Source organism: Eptesicus fuscus, chromosome 15 (assembly GCF_027574615.1).
Source record: "Eptesicus fuscus isolate TK198812 chromosome 15, DD_ASM_mEF_20220401, whole genome shotgun sequence".
NCBI lineage: Eukaryota > Metazoa > Chordata > Mammalia > Chiroptera > Vespertilionidae > Eptesicus > Eptesicus fuscus.
In genome coordinates this window covers 6,812,469-6,837,020 of record NC_072487.1, presented here as the reverse complement: position 1 = coordinate 6,837,020, position 24,552 = coordinate 6,812,469, and positions in this window count along the sequence as shown.

The following is a 24,552-nucleotide window of genomic DNA, read 5'->3' as shown; positions in this document are numbered from 1 at the left end:
CAACAATACGCTAGACATGTTGGCACATCGCACAGTGTTAGCTGGAATTCCTGCCCAATGGAGCTTAATAAATAACAAAAATAAAAACAAATGTCTTGCTGAGAAGTTTTTATAGCACTGGTTATTTGAGCAACACTTAGAAATCCATAATCAGGACCAATATCCCCTCTTTAAAAAGAAACTCATGAAAGGAAAAGGAATTTGGACGTTTTGATTCATTTTTTTAAGAATATACTGAAGCATGTGTCCACAATATGTAATGCCAAGTCATCTTGGCCAGTTCTTCATGCCATATTCACAAATTTGAATAATCTGTTGTGTACAAGGCCTTTAAGATCTTGCCGGCTCTCCCTCTTTCTCTCTGTCCCTCCCTCTCTCTCTCCCTCCTTCCTTTCCTTCTTTCTTTCTCTCCTTCCTTCCTGAATATTATAGGTGAAACATTAGTAGCCCTTTGTCCACTGAATAAAGAGTCCCTAAATTATGGCAGTCTTCTCCCTACCTTTTTAATTTGAGCATCACTCCTAACATATATATCATATATATCTATAGGTCTCTATCTCTCTCTCTCTCTCTTTCAATATATACTGAATATACATATATTCAATACAAGCACAAAAACTTATTCCAAGTCATATATTTAACTTAGTACTAACCCAGCTCTGCAACTTATTAAGTTGCTTAGAACAGTGCTTCTCAAACTTTATTTATACAAATCACTTGAGCATCTCGTTAAAATGTCGGTTCTGATTCAGTACGTCTGAGTGGGCCTGAGATTTTGCACTTCTAACAAGCTTCCAGTCAATGCGAGTGCTGACAGTCCCTGGGCCATACTTCCAGGGCAAAGGCCTCGGAGTTAGTTCTTGTTTCTGGGCCTGGCTACCTGGAGGGCTGGGCTCATTGGCCTCTTAAATTCCATGGCTCCCGATTTCCCCCCTCAAGTCTGTCTCTCCTCCTCCCCTGCGTTCCCCACTGCAGGGTTTGGCACCATAGTTTCCTATAAAATTTTGCTAAAGTTGCCCTCTCAGGTTCTCCTTCGCAGACCTCCTCATTGGACCCATTTGCAAGCTGTGTCAACTTTACAGCCTCCATCCCAAGATCTCCACTCTCCTCTTCACCTCTGCTTCCAGCCTCCACTCCATCTGGGCCCACATGACCTCCTACCCAGGCCAATGTCACCAACCTTCTTTTTTTAGTACACTGCTGCTAAAAGGGTTGATTATAAAATTTTTTAAAGTAACCAAACAATAATTTATGTAAATATTAGAGGCCCAATGCACGAAATTCGCGCAAGAGTAGGCCTCTGCAGCCCCGGCTGCCTCGGCCGCCCTGGCTGCTGCCTTAGCCCTCGCAGCCCCAGCTTCATCTGGAAGGTCGTCTGGAAGGTCGTCCGGACAGTCATTCCGCTGTTTGGCCATTCAGTAGTCGATTTGCATATTAAGCTTTTATTATTATAGATGTGTACGTTTATACCATGTGATAAATGACAATAAATGTGGCAACAACGTTCAGACCCCCCAGGACAGCTCAGCCTCTATTTCCTGCATATATTTCACAACTCATGATTTCCCACCTTTCCCAGGCACCCTGCAGACTGGACGCCCAGTGGCCTGTGCACCTGGCAGCTGCAGCCTAGGTCTTGGCACAACTGGATGGCACCTCGCAGCCAACAAGGACGGCAGCAGCAAATGCTTCTCCCCTCCACTTGAAGCCAGGAGTTAGCCCTGGCTTCTGAGCTCGGCCGTTGGCATGTCACTGGGAACCCAACGCACTTTCCCTGAAAGGAAGGGGTTGGTTCTGCTTAGTCCGGGAAGGAGCGGGAAAAGAGGAACGGGTTCTTCTTTCAGACATAACTACCCGTCATGTTGGTACATGTCTCACACACTACCAGCTCACCTTAATCATCCACATTCCCTCACTGAACAATGAAAGACCTTGGATCAATGGTAAGCCATATAGGACCCCAGGACATTAGGCTGAAACTAGGACCGTCCAAGACCAGAGGGAAGTTTGTTCACCCTACTTAAAGGGGAGACAGAACAATGGAAAAATCGCTCCCATTTCATCCAGAATGAACCACAAAGGAAGACATCAAAATTGTCCTCTTCTATGAATGTCTTAGCATAATGTCATTCCCGGGTTATGTTCAATTTTTATGTTTAATCCCAGGAAATATTGTACTCTTTTCAAGAATTGTAATGTTCTCTAAAACAGACCCCCACAATTACTAATACTTGAAATTTCATTCATTTTCATCCAGCATTTCTTTCTTCTCTGAATTGGAGCCAACAGTGCCCCGGTAAGCAATTCATGCTGTAAGAGCCACAGCACCAAGACAAGAACTACGTTATAGACAAGAGTGCCCCAGAGACACAGGACTCCAGGATCTAGTGGGAGGTGAAGCTAGTCCTGAAAATTCATCCACAAATGTTGAGCAGGTACACGTTTTACCGTCCTCTCCAGGCATTTGAGGGCTGGCCGCCAGGACTATGTCCCCAGGCCCAACTACAGAGCCTGGCCCCCGTGACCACATTGAGGAAGAGTTTGGTGAATGAAAGAATCTTAATCGTAGCTCTTAACTGGCTGTTTGGTGTCCCGACGCTCTAAAAATTGGATTTATTTCATTACAAGAATCTTCTCTCATTTAACCTTCAGGATCCGGTTTCATTCCACGGCTGAAGCTGGAGCTGCTGGCATACATTCTAGCTTCATCTATGGTTTTACAAATGGTGCCAAGTCTCGAATCAACCAATTCGCATGGCCCGGGAGGGGCCCCTGCACCCACCCGCCTCCCATGCTCCTGCTCTTGCCTTCCAGAGAGCCTCAAACAGAGCGACGTGGGGAGCAGAGGGGAGGGGGCCTTGCTTCCCTTCTCAGCGGACCCGTGTGCGCTTCCGGGGCTTGTGATAACGAGCGACACGGAGAGATGAGACCACAAACCGAAAGTTACACCCTTCTGGTCTGAAAGGTCTGGACACACACCAGCGTTTCCGGGAGAATCCGCCGTTCTGGTCTGAAAGGTTTGGACACACACCAGCGTTTCCGGGAGAATCGGCTCGCTCCCTTGGAGGCCGCGGGGGGACCTGCTGCACAGCCTCCGGGAGGCGCGGACGTGGCCGGGGCCGGGCAGGGCCTGGACGCACCAGCAGGCCGTTCCCCGGCACATCCTGCCCGCATTCCCGCCTCTGAAGAGAAAACCTCTGCGACCACATAAGAAAAGTCATGTCTAATTTCATTCCCGTTTTCAAACGAGTCCAAAGTAAAACAAAGATTTTATGACTCTCTGTCTGCCATGCGGATTTCCGCCTCTGACAAATGCCAGGAGTCCCTGTGGCTGCTGGAGATGCTCAAACCATTTACTGAGAAGGATGAGGGCGCGCCATGCTGGACCCAGGGCTCCAGAAAGGTGGCCCAGGCCACCGCGTGGGACCGCGGCCAGAAGAAGGCTTCTTGGCAAGGGAGGGAGCAGCGTTGGGAATCCCACAGTGGTCTGCACTCCCCTGTGCCCTGGAGAGCAGGGCTTTCAGTGGCCGGGGAGTGCCACAGCGCTACAAACGCAGATGAAAGCGCTTCTCCGGAGAGTTGTATTGTGCTGAAAATGAAAACTAAAACCCAGTAACACGCTGCCATTATCTACCAGAGGCTCAGAGAGGAGCCCATCCTGTTCTAAGGATTACCCGGCCATTGAGGAAGAGGAAAGAGAAGAATAAACTGAACATGAATTTTGAGGAACAATTATCAGTCTTTTGGTGGGAGAAAAAGGTTTGTATTCTGCATCAGACATAATTGTCTTTAAACCAAGTCGTGACTGGATATTTAGAAAAGTTCTCTGGATATATGTGAGCCCAGGGTTGCTTCCTGCTAGACAGCACTTGAATGAAGACATAAAGAGGGAGAGTTAGAAGGCAGACCATACGATTTGCTGCCATTTAGATGGAGAAAATGCTTTCCAGTGATGGAGGTCATTTAGCTCTCCAGACAGCCACTGGAGTCTACTCCCGGGTTTAGTACAGTGATACACACACACACACACACACACACACACTTCTATATTTATAATGAAAGTATTGTTTCATTTAAAGTAATGCGGACTTTTAAAAATGCATGTACAACCTGGTGAAAAGCAAATATATGAGTGAATAGTATTCTATCATGTTGATTTCCTGGCTTTTACAATCTAAGATATTATCATTGTGGGAAGTATAGGAACTCTCTGTACTGTGTTTTGTAACTTCTTGTGAGTTTTTAACTACTTCAAAAACAAGTTATAATTTAAAAAAATAAATAAAAAGTAAGGTGTAAGATACATTCTCAATATGCCACATGCTGAAGATGATTGGGTCTCCATCAGCATGGGCCCAGAATGGCTAAGCGACTTACTGACTAAGCCAGTATGATCATGTGAGTGAGAAATAAACTTCCATATTGTTGCCATTACAGGTTTGGGTATCTTTGTTACGCAGCCTAGCATACCCAGACAAATATAGTCTCTCTCCTTCTCTACCTACTAGTCCATGATGGAGCTCCATTGGTAGTTTAAAAAAATGCTCTAATAAAACTCAGAGACCTATAAGAAGAGAAGGAAGAAGGCCAAACTTTCAAGTGAGCTAAGCTAATAAAAAACACTGAAGGCAATTTAAATGTCTAACATTAGTTATGTTCACATAGCAGGCAGAACTTTAGCTAGAGAAGCTACAATTCGAAAGTTGTCCTTTAGGTAGAGATGGAAGACCCCTTAAAGCAGGACAGGATCACTTGGTCATGCAAATATAAGGAGCACCAGCCGCCTTTGTCCTGGAGGGAGTGTGATGGGGCCCGGCAGAGGCTGCCTTCCATGCTTTGCAGAGCTCAAAGATGAGAAGATTTTTTTTTTTTTCTTGAGACCAAGAGAAAAGAACTCAACTCCCACCTTACTAGTCCCTTGTATTCCGGCTGAATTGTGCTGTCAGGAAAAGCACAAAGGCCTAAAAGGAGAACTCACCATGAGGGGAGGGTGTGTGGCTGGACATCTGGGCTCACACCGGGATCTGGGTGATCTGGAGGGGAAGACTCTTTCTGGGCCAAAGTGTGGCTGAGCCCAGATAGCCCATCTGACCCAGCCAGTCTACTTCGGACATGGCTTTCGCGTGTAAACCCACAGTCTCCCACCTTGGCAGACTGAGACTGGAGAAGAACAGTTCAGAACTAGGGTTGTCCATTGCAGCACCCCGGATTAACTGAAGCACCGCCCCCTCAGGGCACAGGGGCAACCAACTGCTGCGGGAACAATGGCTCTGGCAGATGAACCAGATTCTCCAACAGTGTCTACATCCAACAAGAGAGCACCCTTCAACTGGGTAAGACCCCGGGAATCTTGAAAAAATTGGCATAGAGATGGGGATGGTGGTTGGGCAGGTATTTCAGAGAAACTGGATGCCCTGCTAATTTAATATTCATTTGACTCTTAAAAACAGCCATGACCATTTTTTTGCAATTCCAAACTGTAGACTAGATCATACCAGCTTCACTTGGAAAACATAGAAGGAAGGGATAGACCCACCATCAAAACTACAGTGTATTGTTGATGGATGGCAAAAAGCAGGTACGAAGTACGCGTCTTCTTTCAAAGATATTGCTATTTGGGCTTAAAAGGGTAAATGGCCCTAACCGGTTTGGCTCAATGGATAGAGCATCAGCCTGCGGACTCAAGGGTCCCAGTTTCGATTCCGGTCAAGGGCATGTACCTCGGTTGCGGGCACATCCCCAGTAGAGGATGTGTAGGAGGCAGCTGATTGATGTTTCTCTCTCATCGATGTTTCTAACTCTCTCTCCCTCTCCATAAAAAAAATCAATAAAATATATTTTTAAAAAGGTAAATGAATATTGGTAAGAGAGAATTGGACCCCAGTATAGATACAGTGCAAGAAAACAATGAGTGCTCTGAAATGAACCCCAATCTGATCGGAACCAGAAACTAATGGTAGAACCAACCCCTGCCAGTGCCCTGGGAGGATAATGGAGACCAGGAAGGGGTCAACAGGGGTCAACAGACAAGAAATGGGCAAATGTTATTTCAATTTTCAGAAGGAATAAAAGGGCAGATTCTGAAAACCATATGATTTTAATCTCAGGCAAGTCACATGAACAGATTATTTAAGGTCAGTGAGCTTTGATAGGCTCTCTGAGAACAAGCCATTTCAGATTAACCTCATTTCCTTTTTTGAAATGGTTGTTAGTAGTTCAGGAAAATGTGGTTGAGGTACAAAATATCGATATCAGAAAAGCATTTGACAAAACCATGATAACATGTAAGCAAGAAGTGGGTGGGTTGATGTATGACTGCATCAATTAATTTATTCATTCAGTTTATTAGAGACATGTCATAGGACACAGACCTGGGCATTGTCCTTGTTTGTAATGATGTGAATGAAAATCTAAGTCACATACTTATTAAAATTGTGGAAGCTGCCCAGATTACTAGAATCCAAAACTAACTCCAATTGAACCAAAGGGCTAACTAACAAGATGGAGCTGAAAAAATTATTTAGTTCCCTTGGCAGTCAGGTTTTCATTCCTATTGTTAAGGCAGGTCTGTTTTTTCTTCTGAAAATAGTAAAGGCTAGGAATTTAAAGCTATTTTGTAAATTTAGTAAATCATTTCCAAATTATTCAGGTAGGGATGCATTGCTCACTGTACAACTAACTGTACATAATAGGAAATGAGATTCTTTTGAAAAGGCTGATTTATTCCTAAATCTCTTCTAATTCCGTGCATTTCAATGTTCAGTAATCCATAAAAGCTAAAGAACCCTGTGTTTTCTTTTTGTTGTTGTTGATTTGAGAGAGAGAGAGAGAGAGAGAGAGAGAGAGAGAGAGAGAGAGACCAGGAAGGGGTCAACAGACAAGAAATGGGCAAATGTTATTTCAATTTCCAGAAGGAATAAAAGGGCAGATTCTGAAAACCAGAATCTGAGAGAGAGAGAGACAGAGAGAGAGAGAGAGAGAGAGAAACATCAATTTGTTGTTCCACTTATTCTTACATGTGGAATCAAACCTGCAACTTTGCTTTATGAGGACAGTGCTCTAACCAAGGAGCTGCCTGGCCAGGGCCTGTATTTTCTTTTTCTTAATTCTTTCAGAAGAGATCCTTTAAAGAAAACTTTTGTGCTAAAACTCTGTTTCCCAGATGGATAATTCATAGAACGCTATTCCGTGGGGCTTAGTAGATATGGCATGAAGGAAGTTTAACAGACCAAACGATTGGAAAACGCTGGGTGAAAGTAGACTGACAGATTCCATTTCTGCGGGGCTTCTCAAAGCCTTCAAGTGTGGTCCAATCTGCTTATGTACAAGGGGAGCGCTGGGAGAGGCTACAAAGGGGTCCTCTCTAGGACTCCCAGGCCAAATCGGGCTCAATGCCTGCTTTTGTTGGAACACAACCACAGCCATGTGCTTACATATTGTCCTTGGCTACCAGGGCAGAGTTGAGTAGTGCAACAGAGACCATGTACACCCTCAAGCCTAAGATGCTTACTGTTATCTGGCCCCTCAGGGAAAAGTGTCCTGACCCCTGGTCTATAGTGTGTAGTATTTTTGATATTTGTCTGAATACAGTACAATTTTTGGAGCACACTCATCAGCATGTCTTAGCTCCATGAGGCACTTGGAAAACATTTCTCTGAAGATAACAGGCTTCTGAAGACCTCACTCGAGGAAGGCTCTGTGTGGCTCACACAAATCACTGCATTGTGTGTCTACCCTCTTATAATTTGCTGTAACTTAGGTCCTTTTAAACATGTTGGGTGAATTAATTGTAGGTTAATTAATTAAAGGTTAATTTTGGCATTATTGAGACATTCGTTTATTTTTTAATTCTTAAGGTTCTTAATTAATTAACCTTTTGCACTCGGATGTCGAGATTAAAATTACTCTTTGAATGTATCAATAATTCGAAATATTAAAAAAATCCAAATAAATAAGTTTGTATGAAAAGAAACTCCAGTTTTTTATTCTACTGCCGCACTTTGTAAAATCTGGGGTATTTAAAAAATTAAATCCCGAGTAGAATAAAGGAATCGAGAAAAAAGCAAGCGAGTGCAAAGGGTTAATGTGGCAACTTTTTTTAAAAAGCTACTTTTAAATAGAATTTTATAATTATCAAGGGCAACATTTCAGAAACCAGGTTGTAGAATTATCAGAAGGAAAGGTCTTGGCATCTGTACGTGGAAGTTTGGGTCCACGGGAGGCTCAGGGTGACCTGACGTGCACTGTGGCAGCCAGAGAGCAGGTCAAAGGCACAGGTGGTTCACTTAGATGATAGGATTGGAAGGACCCAGAGTCATTGCCTCTTGCACCGGTGTGTTATGCTCAGTTTAGGATGTCACTTTAACAGACATGGACACATTAAAGCTCAGGACAGAACTGCCAGGTGGGAAAAGAAATCGAACCCATGAAAAACAGGGGAGAGACTAGCGATCTTCGGCCAGTGGAAAAGATTCTAACACGATGTCTCCCTCCCAATATCTGAGGGACTATCATGAGAAAGATGATGTAGTAAAAACAGCATAAGGCAGGACATTTTTAGCTATTAGAGGTGCCCCGAAATGAAGCAGACTGCCACTGCGGTGATGAGGGTCCCATCACTAGAGATATTCAGCAGAGGCAGGGGAGTCTTTGTCCAGATTTTAGACAGATAGATGGTTTAGATGATTTGTCAAGGCCCTTTCCCGTTGATGGCCAGCTACTCAGGTTTTAAGCCTCAAACATGAGAAGCACATAGTTTGCCCCCAGTGGATGCCTGTTGTCTGAAGTAAATAATCCTGAGAGTCTAGGACTCATTCTTCCTTATGTACTTCAACATAAATTCATGAATTTCCATGACCCCCTCAGATTCAATAATTCACTAGAATGATTCACAGAACTCAATATACTTATGGCAAGTGCTATACCTACAATTACAGGGCACACAACTTTTATTACAGAGCACACAGCTCAGGAAGAGCCAAATGAAGAGATACATAGGGCTGGGGCAGGAAGGGTCCTAGGCTGGCTGGCAGTTTCCACATCCCCCTCACCCCATGGAATTAGGGTGTGTCACTCTGGTACATCAAAATTTCACCAACCAGAAACCCCTTCTGAGCCTTGGCGTCCACGGTTTTTATTGGGGCTTCATTAAGATCACATGGCTGATAGACTCACTGACCACATACTTGAACTCAACCTCTCACCCCCTTTACCTCCCTTGAGCTTGGGCTGGCTCTAAGTTCCAACTCTCTGGCTACACGGTTGGTCATTCTGGTGGCCAGCCCCTATCTAGGGGCCTACCAGGAGTCATCTCATTAGCATAACAAAACACTCCTCTCACTAAAGAAATTACAAGAGTTTTTGAGCTCTGTGACAGGAATTGGGAACAAACACTAGAAAGATACATAGATATATGTATATTTTTATACCATACTTTTTCCCATGGGTGTGGTGGAGACTTGCTAAACAGGCACTAACCTGGGTGGTCATGGAAAGAAGGGAGTTCTCCCAGCGTGTGCCTCCAAGTCTCCTGGCTGCCCCACCTCTGCCCCTCTCCCTTCTTTGCTCCCTCCTCTCTCAGCAGGGGCTAGTTTGGGAGGGTGTGATCCAGAGCTGGATTCATCTCATCCTCATCTCCTGTGTTGTTCTCTGGGAAGCTGTCACTGCTCAGCCTGGGACTTGGGTGACGGGGAATGTGGCAATGAGCTGGTGCCATCCAGATCTCTATCCTTGACATTTAAGCAGGTCCCTCACAGCAGTGTCATGACTGTGCTGCGAGTAGGAAGTGATGGTCACTTATGAACTATCTCTAGGGGTTTGGAGAAGATGAAGAATAAAAGGCTGCGATGTCACTGACCACGATGGTACAATTGTCAACAGAGACTACACTCTGCTGTGAGGCTAGTCCTATAGGGTAGTCTATACTCTTCCAATCTCATCTCCCATCCCAGTGTGTCCCCTAAAATTCTCAGTCAAACCTCTCCCCTACACACACACACACACACACACACACACACACACACACTCACACACATTCACACACAAGCACATGATTCTAAAATACTCAGCTTCCCAGACTCCCTTGCAGCCCAGGATGCCATGTGACCCGACTTGGGCTTCTCTTTCCTTTCTGAATAAAATATCAGGAGGGGACGGCTTTCATGGGTCAGTCGGCCCCTGTTGTTCCCGCCTAGTGGTGCTGCAACAACCCCATGACTGTGAGGGCAGAACCCACACACGAAGACAATGAGGCAGCAGACAGAGGAAGCCGCCCTTGGTACCACACTTGGCGCCAGCCAATGAGTTGCCTACCTACAGACCTCTGGTTATAAAAGGAAGTGAATCCCTTGGTTGTCACGGTTCTTCTAATTGGCAGTCCCCGCACATCATGATTTTCACTAACTACACGTTGGCATCACGGCCTTTGCTGTCACGGAGAGATGCCCTAAGGAAGTCTTCTGTGACGGTTCCCACTGTTTTTATTGCGCAATATAGCTGGTCTCTCTGGATGCAGTCTTGCGCCCTCCGATCCATTCTCCGTTCTGCAGTCAGAATGGCCTTTTTAAAGTTCAAATTTGATTATACCGCCATCCTGCTTACAGCTCTCCAGGGGCTCCCGGGGACTCCCCTTCTGGAGGCCAGATGTCGCTGTGAAGTGGCTGCCCAGTCAGGCACTATCTCCCAACACCCTGCATCTGGGGGAGACTCTGTGACTACTTCGAGGTTGAGGTGATTAAGACCCACCTGTGCTCTCTCCACCTTCTCTTTGACCTTCACTGTCAGAAGAAGAGAGGCCCTAGAGATGGAGGAGACACAATAGGATCACCACCTGCAGTAAAGCTGCGCATCCACCAGAAACATTGCATCAGACTAATATGAGAGTCAGCTGAGCCACTGAAATTGTGCGGGTTATTATAGAAGCTAATTTTGCTTTAATACACTTTCCGTCGACTGGGATTAAGTTCAAATCCTTAGTGGGGCTCTCCACACTCTGACACTGACCTATGTTCTGTTCTCTCTTCACTCCAGCGATGCTGGGCAAATATGTCAGGCAATTGCCCTTAGGTCTTCTCCTTGCCTGGAAACTCCCTCCCCTACTCTTTGCTGGCTAACTACCATTACCCCATAGACACCTGGGATGTCACTTTTCAGAGGGGTCTTCCCTGAGCAGCCTGTAGATAAAGCCTCCCTATTAAGGCTCCCAAGCCTCTCTGTTCTTCCCCATTCATATTACTCACTGCACTTGTCAATATTTGAGCTCCCTGCAGGACCATAGCTCCAAAGAGCCGAGGTGCATCTACTGGTATCTGCTTCCCACTCTCTCCCTATGTGCCAGAGAGGCAATAGGCAATCCAGGAGTATCTACTGAATGCATGAATGAAGAAACTGATAGTGTTATAACAACTTTAGTATCCGTGTTTAGGGACACTCATGGGAAATGTCACTCATGTTGCAGAAATTTCTAGCAATTTTAAAATTCTATTATGTTATTCTTATATGATCATCTTTCTCTCTTTGCTTTTGCCACTAGGAAACTCACAGACAGAATTACAACCCACCTGTAAGAATTCCATAAGGCCTAACTAAGTGCACGACTTTCTATATATTCTCTCGATGCAGCTCCGTGTAATAATTCAGTCCTCCATCTCTCATTGCCCTGAGTTTATGATGATTTATCTGCAATTTCTGAAAGAACTTTTGTGGACTCCTCAGAGTTCTTTTTGTCAGAGTGGCATGTCAAATGTTTTCATTCCTAATGGGAGGGCTGGCCTATAATTTCTCCATGCTCACACTAACTTGGGAATCATTAAAAGTGATCTTTCTTTATTTTTGCGTAAAAGTATTGAATCTTCCCTGATACAACTTAACACAAAGCTGCTTGTAATGGATGCACATCCCTACGGTAAAGGTCACTGTGACAAAAGTCAGATGTAAAGAAAAAAAATATTCTTCACTATAATCATAACATTTAAAACTGACAGGGCTAAAAAGGGGTTTAGGGGGTCAGACAGTCTAATTCCCTCACATAATAAATGAAAAAAGCTACCAGCCAGATAGGTAAAATGACCCTCAGAGGCCACACATATAGTTACTTCTGAGCTGGGCCCCAGATCGGGTGAGCTTGATCCTAAATCTGTCCTCTTCGGACAGCAGCCCCTGGCCCTTTTGTTACTTTAAACCTGGTGTGGTAGGATGAATAATGGCCCCCAAAATTGCCACATCCTGATCCCTGCAACTTTAAGTGTAGCTTATATGGCAAAAGGGTCTTTGCAGATGTGTTTAAGGATCTCAAGATGGAGCGATTAACCTCCATGATCAATGATCCAGGTGGGCACTAGACACAATCACGGTGTTCTGATAAGAGGAAGGCAGAGGGAGCTTTGGCTACAGGGCAGGAGAGAACACGAGATGGCAGAAGCAGCGATGGAGTGGCGTGGCCACAGGCCAGGCGGGCAGTCTCAGAGGCTGAAGAGAGAGGAGCAGATTCAGTCCTGGAGCTTAGGGAGCGCACAGCCTTGCTGAGGCCTTGACTTTGGCTCGGTGACCGTGCTGTGGGCTTTGTCCTCCTGCAGAGACAGAATAAACTTGTGTGGTTACATGCCACTCATTTGTGGTAACATCTCACAGTGCTGATAGGAGACGTACACACAATGGTTGGCCAACTACAGCTGTGCGCCAAATCCGGCCCATTGCCTGATTTGTAAGTAAAGTTTTGTTGGAACAGAGCCTTGCCTGTTCCTTTAGGAAAGACCTATGGCTGCTTTTGCCCTACACCAGCAGAGTCAAGTGGTGTAACAGAGTGGTGGGCTTTACAGAAAACTACTGCTGACCCTGCCTTAAGATAGGAATTAATTCCACCTTTTCTCATATTTTCACTGTCCCTTTGGGCTAAAAGTAACACGTGTTCATTAAGTTAAAACATCACAAAACCACATCACCTAGAAAGTAAATGTTCCTGAAAACTAGCACCCCAAGGTTGGGGCATGTTCCCCATTAGCTCTTGTTCTCTGCACGTATGATAAACTCCACACTGGTGCCACTCTGTCAGGCTTTGTTAAGTCTTTAGAACTTCATAAATTGCAAAGGGCTAAACACTTCAGAAAGATGATACAGTTGTGACACGTTTTAACACGTGAGCCCAGGACGCAGAGAATAGCATGAAGCTGACATGTTCCGAAGGTCCAAGCTGGAGAATCTACGGTGGAGTCCAGTTGGGAGCCAGTGAGGTGAGTGGTTATGGCCTGAGCCTTAGCGCCGCTGGGCCCAGGCCAGACCTCCTCTTTTCCTGCGCAGCTACCCTTAGCCCCTCTGTGCATCAATTTCCTCGCTTGTCAAAATAAGACACATAGAGCAAGGTTGTTAAGTAACAAACAGAGGTAATGATGTGAAGCACTCTACATGGTGCCTGGCACACAGCCAGACTAAATGAAAATAATTGCCATAATTTTAAATAAACATTGCAATGTCTTGGTTAAAATATCTAAAGAAATTAATCTTTTAAAAATAACTACACAAAATCTTTTTAATTTACTTTTTCTAATTATAAAATGGCTATTGTAGATCATTTTAATCTGAGTGAAATCATTCAAAAATTAAAATTACATGTTAATCCCACTACTTTAAAATTACTATGTTTACTATTTTATCATATTTCCTTCCAGTCTTTTTTCTGTGCCCACATATCTGTGATCATTTATAAGAAAAGTTGAATTCTATTGTATGTGTGTGCCTTGTCTTTTACATTAAAACAATTTTCCTAATTGGAAACAGTTTTAATACCCACTCCTGTGTTTTCCATGGATATATTTTAAGTACTTTAATTCCATAAATATGTTGTAGAGACCTATTACATGTCAGACACTCTGGCTGATGTTGAAAAGCTGAAAGAGGAATTAGACATTTTCCCTGCCCTCAAGGAGCTTATAGTTTTTTATTTTAAAAAAAAAGAAGAAGAAAAGAAAAAGAAAAAAAGGAAGCACATTTCTAATCCATAATACTAGGTGAACTCAGATAGGTATGATTTTTAAAAATAATAATACATACAAAATAATATTGAATGTAAATGGTAATTGAAAAATAATCTTAATAAATAAAAACAATTATACAATGTGCTCAGGAGTAAATACAAAGTGGAGTTTTTCTCCTTCTTCTTTGAAATTTCTGTTACCTGTTTCCTCAATTGGATTTTTTTTAAGTCACCATCATTTGAGGGGAAACAGAGCTGGCAAGGACATTTTTTTGCCAAGAAAGGTGAATGCACCCCCACGCCCTGACCGTGAGCACTCTCTGGGAGGTATTTTGGAAACGCATCAAGTCCTTTTAAAGAAAAAAGAAATGAGGAGATTGTTATATCTCCCTCACCTTAGATAATAAAAGCTGGATCAGCATCAGAAATTGGAAACAAATTCTAGGAAACCTCTCTGAAGTTTCCACAAGGTGATCCAATTAAGATATGCCTGGCAGCCATGAAAAGCTTTGGTACTGCCAAACCACAGAGAAATTTTAGATGTGAAACACAAGAAATATCTTGCTGGATAACCAAATATTTTTTAAAGGAGCCATATAGTAGAGACTTAAACTTCCAAGACATTGCTGACTATTTTTCTTGCCCTCCAGCCAAAGATAACCTAAGACAAGGGAAAGTGCTGGCTATCCCACGAAAGCCAGACAAGTAAACAGAAATTTGCAATGAATCTTTCTTAGCCTCAGCAAAGCCAGGCCTAAAAATCCATCCTCAGCACATTGAATGGAACCTCTTAGGTCAACTAACAAGACCCCCCAGCTGAGGGGTGTTGACACTGCGCCACTCTGGAGTCCCCTGCCCTCTGTGCCTCCGTTTGCTGTCATACAGCACTTGTACACTGGGCCGCTGATATTCTGGGCATCTCCGGAAGCTGCCAGCTCACTCTTAATTCCGAAGAACAGCCCCACTCAAATAACATCTGGCCTCTTATATGGTGAAACCATCATGAAGGATTTCTTTCTTTTTTTTTTTTAGTATGTTTTTATTGATTTTAGAGAGGAAAGGGGAAGGGAGAGAGAGATAGAAACATTGATGAGAGAGAAACATCGATTGATTGGCTGCCTCCTGCACACCCCCCACTGGGGATCGAGCCTGCAACCCAGGCATATGTTCTGACTGGGAATCAAATCAGTGACCTCTTGGTCCATGAGTTGATACTCAACCACCAAGCAACACTGGCCGGGCATAGAGAGGTTCTTTAAGTCAGTCTAATCTAGATGACAGGTAATGGTACTAATGAAGTCCAGGAGAAGTGGGCATCAAACTCCTTGACAGTCCTCCTTTTAAGCAAGGACATTAACCTTAAATGACAAGTGTTTAAAAATCAGACTTCTCAGAATGACTATCAATAAAACAATAAACAAATGTTGGCCAGGATGTGGAGAAAAGGGAACCCTCATGTACTATTGGAAGGAATACAGATTGGTACAGCCACTATGGAAAACAGTATGGAGGTTTCTCAAAAAATTAAAACTACCCTATGACCCAGAAATTTCACTTTTGGGAATATATCTGAAGAAACCCAAAGCACTAATTCTAAAGAATATATGCACCCCTATGTTCATTGCAGTGTTATTTATAACTAGAGGCCCAGTGCACGAAATTCTTGCATGGATAGGGTCCCTAGGCCAGGCAGGTGATCAGGGCCCATTGAGGCCTTCCAGCTGCTGGCCAGGGCCTCCCTTCATTTTGTACCGCCTCCTGGTGGTCAGCACACATCATAGTGAGTGATCAAACTCCTGGTCTCCCGGTCGAACTCCTGAGGGGATACTTTGCATATTAGCCTTTTATATATATACTAGAGGCCCGGTGCACAAAATTCGTGCTGGGAGGGGGTGTCTCTCAGCCCAGCCTGCAACCTCTCCAATCTAGGACCCCTCGAGGGATGTCCGACTACCTGTTTAGGCCCGATCCCACCAGGCCTGCCTGATTGCCCCTAACCGCTTCTGCCTGCCAGCCTGATCACCCCCTAACCACTCCCCTGCTAGCCTGATCGACACCTAACTGCTCCCTTGCCAGCCCGATTGCCCCTAACTGCCCTCCCCTGCCAGCCTTGTTACCCCTAACTGCCCTCCCTGCAGGCCTGGTTCCCCCTAACTGCCCTCCCCTGCAGGCCTGGTCCCCCCCAACTCCCCTCCCTTGCAGGCCTGGTTCCCCCTAACTGCCCTCCCCTGCAGGCCTAGTCTCCCCCAACTCCCCTCCCCTGCAGGCCTGGTCATCCCTAACTGCCCTTCCCTGCTGACCGGGTCCCCCCCAACTGCCCTCCCCTGCAGGCCTGGTCACCCCTAACTGCCCTCCCCTGCAGGCCTGATCACCAACAACTGCCCTCCCCTGTCAGCCATCTTGTGGTGGCCATCTTGCATCCACATGGGGGCAGCCATCTTTGACCACATGGGGGCGGCCATCTTGTGTGTTGGAGTGACAGTCAATTTGCATATTACTCTTTTATTAGCTAGGAAGATAGCCAAGAAATGGAAGCAACCCAAGTACATATCAATAGATGAATAGATAAAAAAGCTGTGATACATATATGCAATGCAATATTACTAGGCCATAAAAAAGAATGAAATCTTACCATTTGCAACTTATTACACTTAGCATACCCCTTAAAGAGTATTATGCTGAGTGAAATAAGTCAGTCAGAGAAGATTTCACTTATATGTGGAATCTAAAGAACAATATAAATGAACAAGCAAAACAGAAACAGGCTCATAGATACAGAGAACAGACTGATGGTGGCCAGAGGTGCAAGGGTTGGGTGTCTCTGGGTGGAAAAGGTGAAGGGATTTAAAAGTACAAATTGGTAGTTACAAAATAGTCATGGGGATGTAAAGTATAGCATAGTAACTATAGTTAACAATCTATATATATAAAAGCCTAAGCGACTGGAATGACCAGAACAACCAGTAGCTATGACGTGCACTGACCACAAGGGGGCGGACGCTCAATGCAGGAGCTGCCCCCTGATGGTCAGTGCTCTCCCACAACCAACCTCCCCCGGCTGGCCAACCTCCCGCAGTCCCTCCCCCTAGCCCCTGGGCTGGGACAGGAGACCGGGGGTGGATGGCGGTGGACACGACCCCTTTCCCAGAGGGGCTGAGGGCCAGCTGCCTCCTTGGGGCTGGCAGCCAACCTCCCTTGCCCTGTTCCTTCCCCTAGCCGGCAGGCCCCAATCGGCCCATCACCCATCACCACAGTGGCGGTGTGGCGGAGAGGGAAGGAGAAGGGGGGAGGCGGGGAACTGCGTGGTGGCAGGGTGCCAATGATGATGGAATCAGCGTTAGGCATCCATTCCTTCCGTGCCTGGCCTGGAGACCATCACCTCCTCTCCGGCCTGGCTCTGGTCAGCCTGGCCCCGATCAGCCCTGATTGCCGTCAGGCCTAGGGACCCCACCCACGTACAAATTTCGTGCACCAAGCCTCTAGTCTATAATAATAAAACCATAATATGCTAATTAGACCAGACGTCCTTCCTTCTGGACAAAGCCACTGCAGGCAGGGGCTGAGGCAAAGGTGGCAGAGGCCCATGGTCGCCATGGCAGTGGGCAGGGGCTGAGGCAGAGGCGGCAGAGGTCCCTGGGCACCGTGGCAGGCGGGGACCAAGATAGAGGCCCCAGCCGCCGCAGCAGGCGGAGGCCAAGGCCCTTGCACAAATTTCATGCATCGGGCCTCTGGTATTGCAATAATGTGTGGTACCAATTGCGTTCTGGAAATATCAGGAGAAATTCATTGGAAAGTATATGATTATCTAACCACTATGCTGTACATCTGAAAATAATACAAAATAACATTGTAGGTCAACTGCAGATTTTTTAAAACGTACATATATATCCTTTTAAAAAAATCAGACTGCTCCTAACTTCTTCTGATTCTTGAATGCTCACATTGAGGACCAAGATAAGCAGGATAACCTGGGACCTAGGAAAAGGCCACTCATGTTGATGTACAATAATATCCCTCATTCTTCTTAAAATACATCATTTTACATATTATTTCAGTTGTATTCTTAAACTTGCCCCATCAGTTAGAACATTTTGAAATCATGAAGCATTTGTTGAGGGCCTCCTGAGAAGAATTAAATCCTTTCTAGAATGAGATTGAGATATCAATCAAGCAAGCAATACTATGAAAGGCCTACTGTGAGCACATATACTATTTGCCATATTTATAGGGAAGTAGGGGAAATAATCTCTATCCACAAGTTTAAGTTTATGGGGAAAACAGAACAAACCCAAACAATATTATAGCAGATATCATTAATTGCTAACCCAACACCCATCAAGACTGCCATTTCCAGACTCCTAACAGACACTGCTTATGGCCAAGTATAAACTCTCCAGTATATGCCCATGACTTCAGGGAGAATGGCCCAAGCATCAGCCTCAGGGAAGGGACCTGATTGGGTCTACCTCAGTAATGGCAGTCCCATTTCCCTTTGCACATTTGACCAATGAGATAGCAAAGTGATGTCTGTTGAGTGGCTCCTGAGAAAGATTTCCTTGCTTAAAAAAAAGTCACACAAGAAGAAATCTCTAAGAGATTTTCCTTTCTTGGTGTGATACCTGGACCAATAGCAGGCCTGTTACAGCCACGAGATACAACCATGAATATGAAAACTTCAGACCCAAGTACAAATTGATTTGCTGAAAATAACAGAAAGAAAGATGGAAACAATCTTGAGGCATCGTCGACCTGCTGATGCAACCCACTCTAGAACTATCCTATCTCCAGACTTCTTGTAACATGAGATAACATTTTTCTTAAAGAATAAGCCATTTCGAGTTGAATATTTTGCTACATACAGCTGAAAGCCTCTTGGGTAATGCACATATATAAACAAAAATACTTCTTTAAAATATTGGCAAAGTATACTGTCGGCTGATGCAACAGAGTAAGAATTTTGGAAAGAACCCTTTGGCCATACAGAAGAGCATAGACAGAGATGTGCAACTCAGCTCTCAGAACTCTAAGTGTCTTTTGGGACATTGTATGAAATTCCTCTTCCTGTTTTTAGTTCCAGGTCACCAGATCAGTTAGGTCAAGCATCTTATCTAGAAAGGTGTATCTTTGAAGAAAGAAATTTTAAAACAAATAAACTCAGAAACATTTCAACTTATACCAGCTAGAAGAATCTATAAGTTAAGGAAGTAGGTGAAGTAAGTAAGATGCGCAACTTCTTAAGATCCATCTGATAAAATGGAACCCAGTAAATGAATTTTAACTGGAATTTTAGGTTTTAATTAATTTCTTTTTTAAAGCATAATTTACATACATACAGGAAATGTCAGATCTTAGGTATACCATTCCATGTTTTGAAAAAGGCTTATCAAGGCAGAGAATATTTTCGTCAGCCCCCCTCATGCTCCCTCCCAATCAATCTCTGCAACCCATGAAGCAACCATGGACCTGATTTCTATTATAGTAGAAAATTTTCCTATTTTATATTTTCACATAAGTGATATCATGCAGTATATTCTTTTCTGTGTAAGATTTCCTTCACTCAGCATGCTATTTTTGAGATTCATTCATGCTGTTGTATGCAGCCATAGTTCATGCTTTAGGAGTATTCCATGTGTGACTTATATCACCAATTGTTCACCCATTCTCCTGTTGATGGCTACCTAGGCATTTTCTAGTGGTGGCTATTATGAATAAAACTATTATTACCTTTCTTCTATAAGGCACTTTTTGTGAACATATATTTTTATTTCTCTTGAACAAAAACCTGAGTGGAATTGCTGGATCATATATAAGAAACTGACAAATTAGTTATACCATTGAACATTACCACCATCAACATGTGAAAATTCTGGTTGCTCCATCTTCTCTCCAATAGTTGGTATTGTTCTTAACAAAAGGAAGATAAACAATCCAATCAAAAAATGTGCAAAGGACCTAAATAGACACTTTTCGAAAGAAGACATACGGAAGGCCAAGAGACATATGAAAACATGCTCCAAGTCACTAATCATCTAAGAGATGCAAATCAAAATGACAATGAGGTACCATCTCACACCTGTCAGAATGACTATCATCAACAAATCAACAAACGACAAGTGCTGGGGAGGATGTGGAGAAAAAGGAACCCTCATGCACTGCTGGTGGGAATGCAGACTGGTGCAGCCACTGTGGAAAACAGTATCGAGTTTCCTCAAAAAATTAAAAATGTAACTCCCATTTGACCCATTAATCTCACTTCTAGGAATATATCCCAAGAAATCAGATACACCAGTCAGAAAGGATATATGCACCCCTATGTTCATAGCAGCACAATTTACAATAGCTAAGATTTGGAAACAGCCTAAATGCTCATCAGCAGATGAGAGGATTTAAAAACTGTGGTACATCTACACCATGGAATACTACACTGCTATAAAAAAGAAGAAACTCTTACCATTTGCAAGAGCATGGATAGACCTGGAGAGCATTATGCTAAGCTAAATAAGCCAGTCAGAAAGATAAGTATCATATGATCTCACTCATTTGTGGAATATACTGAACAACATAAACTGATGAACAAAAATAGAGCCAGAGGAAAAAAATATTTTAGAATATAATAGAAGTAACCCGTTATTTGCAGATTTTTAATATTTCCTACAACTTTTCTAATGTTATACTATGTTAGTGCAGTTTTGGTAATATTATTATATTTAAAACCGTTTTTCTTGAAATATTTTTAAAAAATAGTTGGTGTTGATCCTTTTCATTTCAGCCAATCTAGTGAATATGTAATAGTTTTTTAATTATCATTTTATTTTTCATTTCTTTATTGAGGAATGATATTGAACACATTTTGGTCTGATTATTGGCCATTTGCATATCTTCTTTCATCAAAGTGCCTGTTTATGTATTTTGTCCTTTTTTTTAATTGGGTTAACTTTTTATAGGAGTTCTTTAAATATTCTTAATACAAGTCCTTTGTCAAATATATGTTTGGAATATTTTCCCCCAATCTGTGATTTGTCTATCTTCCTTGATGGTATATTTCTACAAGCAGAAATTTTAAATTTTGATGAAGTCTCACCTGCATTTTTTAATGATTTGTGTTTTCTGTATCCTTTCCAATAAATTTTTGCCTAGCCTCTAGGTTTTTTTCTAGTAGCTTTATTGTTTTAAATATTACATTTGCTTATTACGTACATCTCAAACTGATTTTTCTGTATAAGTTTTATTATATATATGCGTGTGTGCATGTGTATGTATGTGTGTGTGAATATATACATATACACAATATATTTATGCACACACACAGTGGAATATCTCATTGTTTCAGTACCTTTTATTGAAGAGATTTTCCTTCCCCCATTAAATTGCTTTGACACTCTTATCAAAAAGTATTTAGTCTTATATTTATGGGTCGATCTCTGAATGCTCTATTCTGCCCCACTGATCTACATGTCTAGCTTTTCACCAATACCATGCTAATCTGATTAGTAATCTTAAAGTCCACCAACTTTGTTCTTTTCTTTCAAGATTATTTAGGCTAATCTTGGTCTTTTGCTTTTCCAAATAAATTTTAAAATTATCTTATCAATTTCTGGATAAAAGCCTTTAAGCAATATATTAAAGGTGATAGAACAGGCTTTGCTATGAAAAAGATGAAAGGAACTGTGAGGTGGCAAGGATGTGGGTGGGGGATGCAGAGAGCAAATGACATCTGAGTGGAGGACAATTAAGAGCTCTTCTTGCTTCAAACAAGGATGATGAGCCAGAATGGAGACTGCTATGGACTAAATTATGTTCTCCCCATCAACGTTCATATGTTAAAGCCCATAACCCCCAATGGCATTTGGATATAGGGCCTTTGGAAAATAATTGGGTTTAGATGAGGTCCTGAGGGTAGAACCTCATAATGGGATTAGCGCCTTTAGAGGAGTTTGCTTCCTCTCTGCCATGGAGGACAGTGAGAAGAAGCTGTCTGCGAGCCCTGAAGACAGACCTCACCAGGGAACCAAATGAGCCAGCACCTTTACCTTGGACTTCCTGCCTTCAGAACTGTGAGAAATGCATTCCTGTTGTTTAAGGCACACAGTCTACGGTGTTTTGTATTGCAGCCCGAGCTGACTAGCACAGATCTCAGGCATAAGGGGAAAATTATCATGGGCCTTAAAGTTGACAATTTATTTTGATTCAAGGGGCCATTAAAACTTACAAATGGCAGATTGATTGCATGTATTTATCGCCATTCCCTTCCTAAACCCTACTTAAATGACAGTAAAGGAAAATATTAAACTCATAAATGCTAAGAGAATGGGAGAGGAGATATGTCAGTCAACTTTTTTAAGGTGGAAAGCAGATGGGGGTAGGGAGGTAACTGACCTACACAGAGCAGAGGAAGCTGAAACCAAAAGGACACCAGGGAGAAACAAGCCATTTGTCATGCTGAGCCCAGAAAGGATCAGGAACTAGAGGCAACGGCTCCCGTGGACATGTGGGGCCGAAACAGGAGCAGAGCGGCCACAGATCCCTTCCTGCAACCACGGAAGAGCAGCGCGTCAGACAGGAATAGAATGCAAGCATGGATGTGATTTCAGATTTTCCAGTCACCACTTTAAGAGAAGTAAAATTCATTTTAATAATACATTTTACTTAACCCAATATATTATCATTTCAACATGTAATCAACATTTTAAAAATTTTGTAATAAGATATCTTACTTCTTTTTCATAATGTCTTCAAAATCCAGAATGTATTTTTACACTCACAGCACATCACAGTTCTGACCAGCACATTTCCAGTGCTCAGAGGCCACATGTGGTGGGGAGTGATGGTACCGGGCAGCACGCATCTAGACTATCAGAACCAGGAGGTCCTGAACTAAAGGCACAGGCACAGGAAGGAGTCTGGGGTCCAGAGCTGAACCGAGAAAAAGAATCCATACTAATAAAAGGGTAATATGCTAATTAGACTAGGTGACCGGACATCTTCTGGACATCCAACTTCCTTCCAGACAAAGCCACGGTGGTGGGGGCTGAGGCAGAGATGGTTAGGGGCAATCAGGTGGGCAGGGGAGGGCAGTTCGGGGCCATCAGGCCAGCAGGGCAGGGCAGTTGGGGGCCATCAGGCCAGCAGGGCAGGACAATTGGGGGCCATCAGGGGAGCAGTTAGATAGTGATTAGGCCAGCAGGCAGGCAAGCAGTTAGGAGCCAGCAGTCCCAGATTGCGAGAGGGATGTCTAACTGTTGCTGCCCTGTGAATGGGGCCTAAACTGGCAGTCGGACCTCCACCAAGGGGTCCTCGATTGGAGAGGGTGCAGGCTGGGCTGAGGGGGATTCCTCCCAACACCCCGTGCACAAATTTTGTGCACCGGGCCTCTAGTTTTGAATAGAAGCCTGCATTCCAGCTTCCTCTCACCCAAAACCCGGCATACAAGCAATTGGTCTCCTTACTATGGCCCCCAGTTCACAGGATTGAGTCCTCTTAAGGCCTTGGAAGAAACAAATGCAATTTGGAGAGCAAAATAAAAACTTCAAAAATCACAAACTTCAGAGAACTAGTAGAATACATTCCATCGATAAAACAATACCAGGATACTCTAAACATAAATAACAAAGACATTCTGAAAATTAGAAAATATGATAGCTAAGTAAAAATGTCAATAGAGGGTTGGATGATACAGTCAGAGTAATCCCTCAGGTGAGGATAAAGCTAAAGATAGAAACAATAGAAAAGATATAGAATTTGAGGCTCAATCCCAACATGAAGGAGTTTAAAAAATAAAGGAATAGAAAAGATTTTGACAGGAAATTCTATGAGAAAAATTTCCCATAAGGAAGGGGCTGCTCTTTTTGTTATAAACCTTATAAGCCATTTGACTTTCAAAAGTATAAGCATATATTACTTTGATAAAAATTTAAAATTATTTTTTAAATAAAAACTGTTATAGAAATGAAAAAAAGCAATCAGGTTTTGCTTAAGTGTCTGAGGATAGGATGACGGAATGATGAATGGTTCTTCATGGACACATGTCTGTTGCTAGTACCTTGTAAATATTAAATCATCAGAAGCAACAAAGCCATGAGAGAAATGGCCTCCCTCTCCCCCAACCCCACCCCTGGTTTTATGGTGTTGTTTTAATGCAGTAACAAAAATCTCCAGGCTTCAAATTGCTGAAAATCTTGTTTGGACTTCACAGCACTTTGTTTAAATTCAGAATCTGTGGTCTAGACATTACTTTGGCACTGCATCCAAGAGAAATGAAACTCAAAGGAAAAGAAGGACAGGAGACGCTTCAGTAGAGTTCCCTGGAGGAGCCTCAGCGAGTGCGCTCACACCTGGACAGGCAGGCCTGTCCTCAGCGCTGACTGGGCCAAGGCTGCCGAGAGTGAAAAGGGCAAAGTGGCAGCAGAGTTCCTGGGGTGTTCAAGCAGCTTCATGATGTGCGTGGGGGAGGAGGAGAGGAGAGAGAGTCCACGGTGCCTTCAGTGGGTCCCTGCCATCAAGAACCAGCCACAAAGAACATGGGAGAAGGCTGTCAAAGTACAGATGCCCTACCCTGCCCTACATTTTGAAAGGACACCAACCCTTGC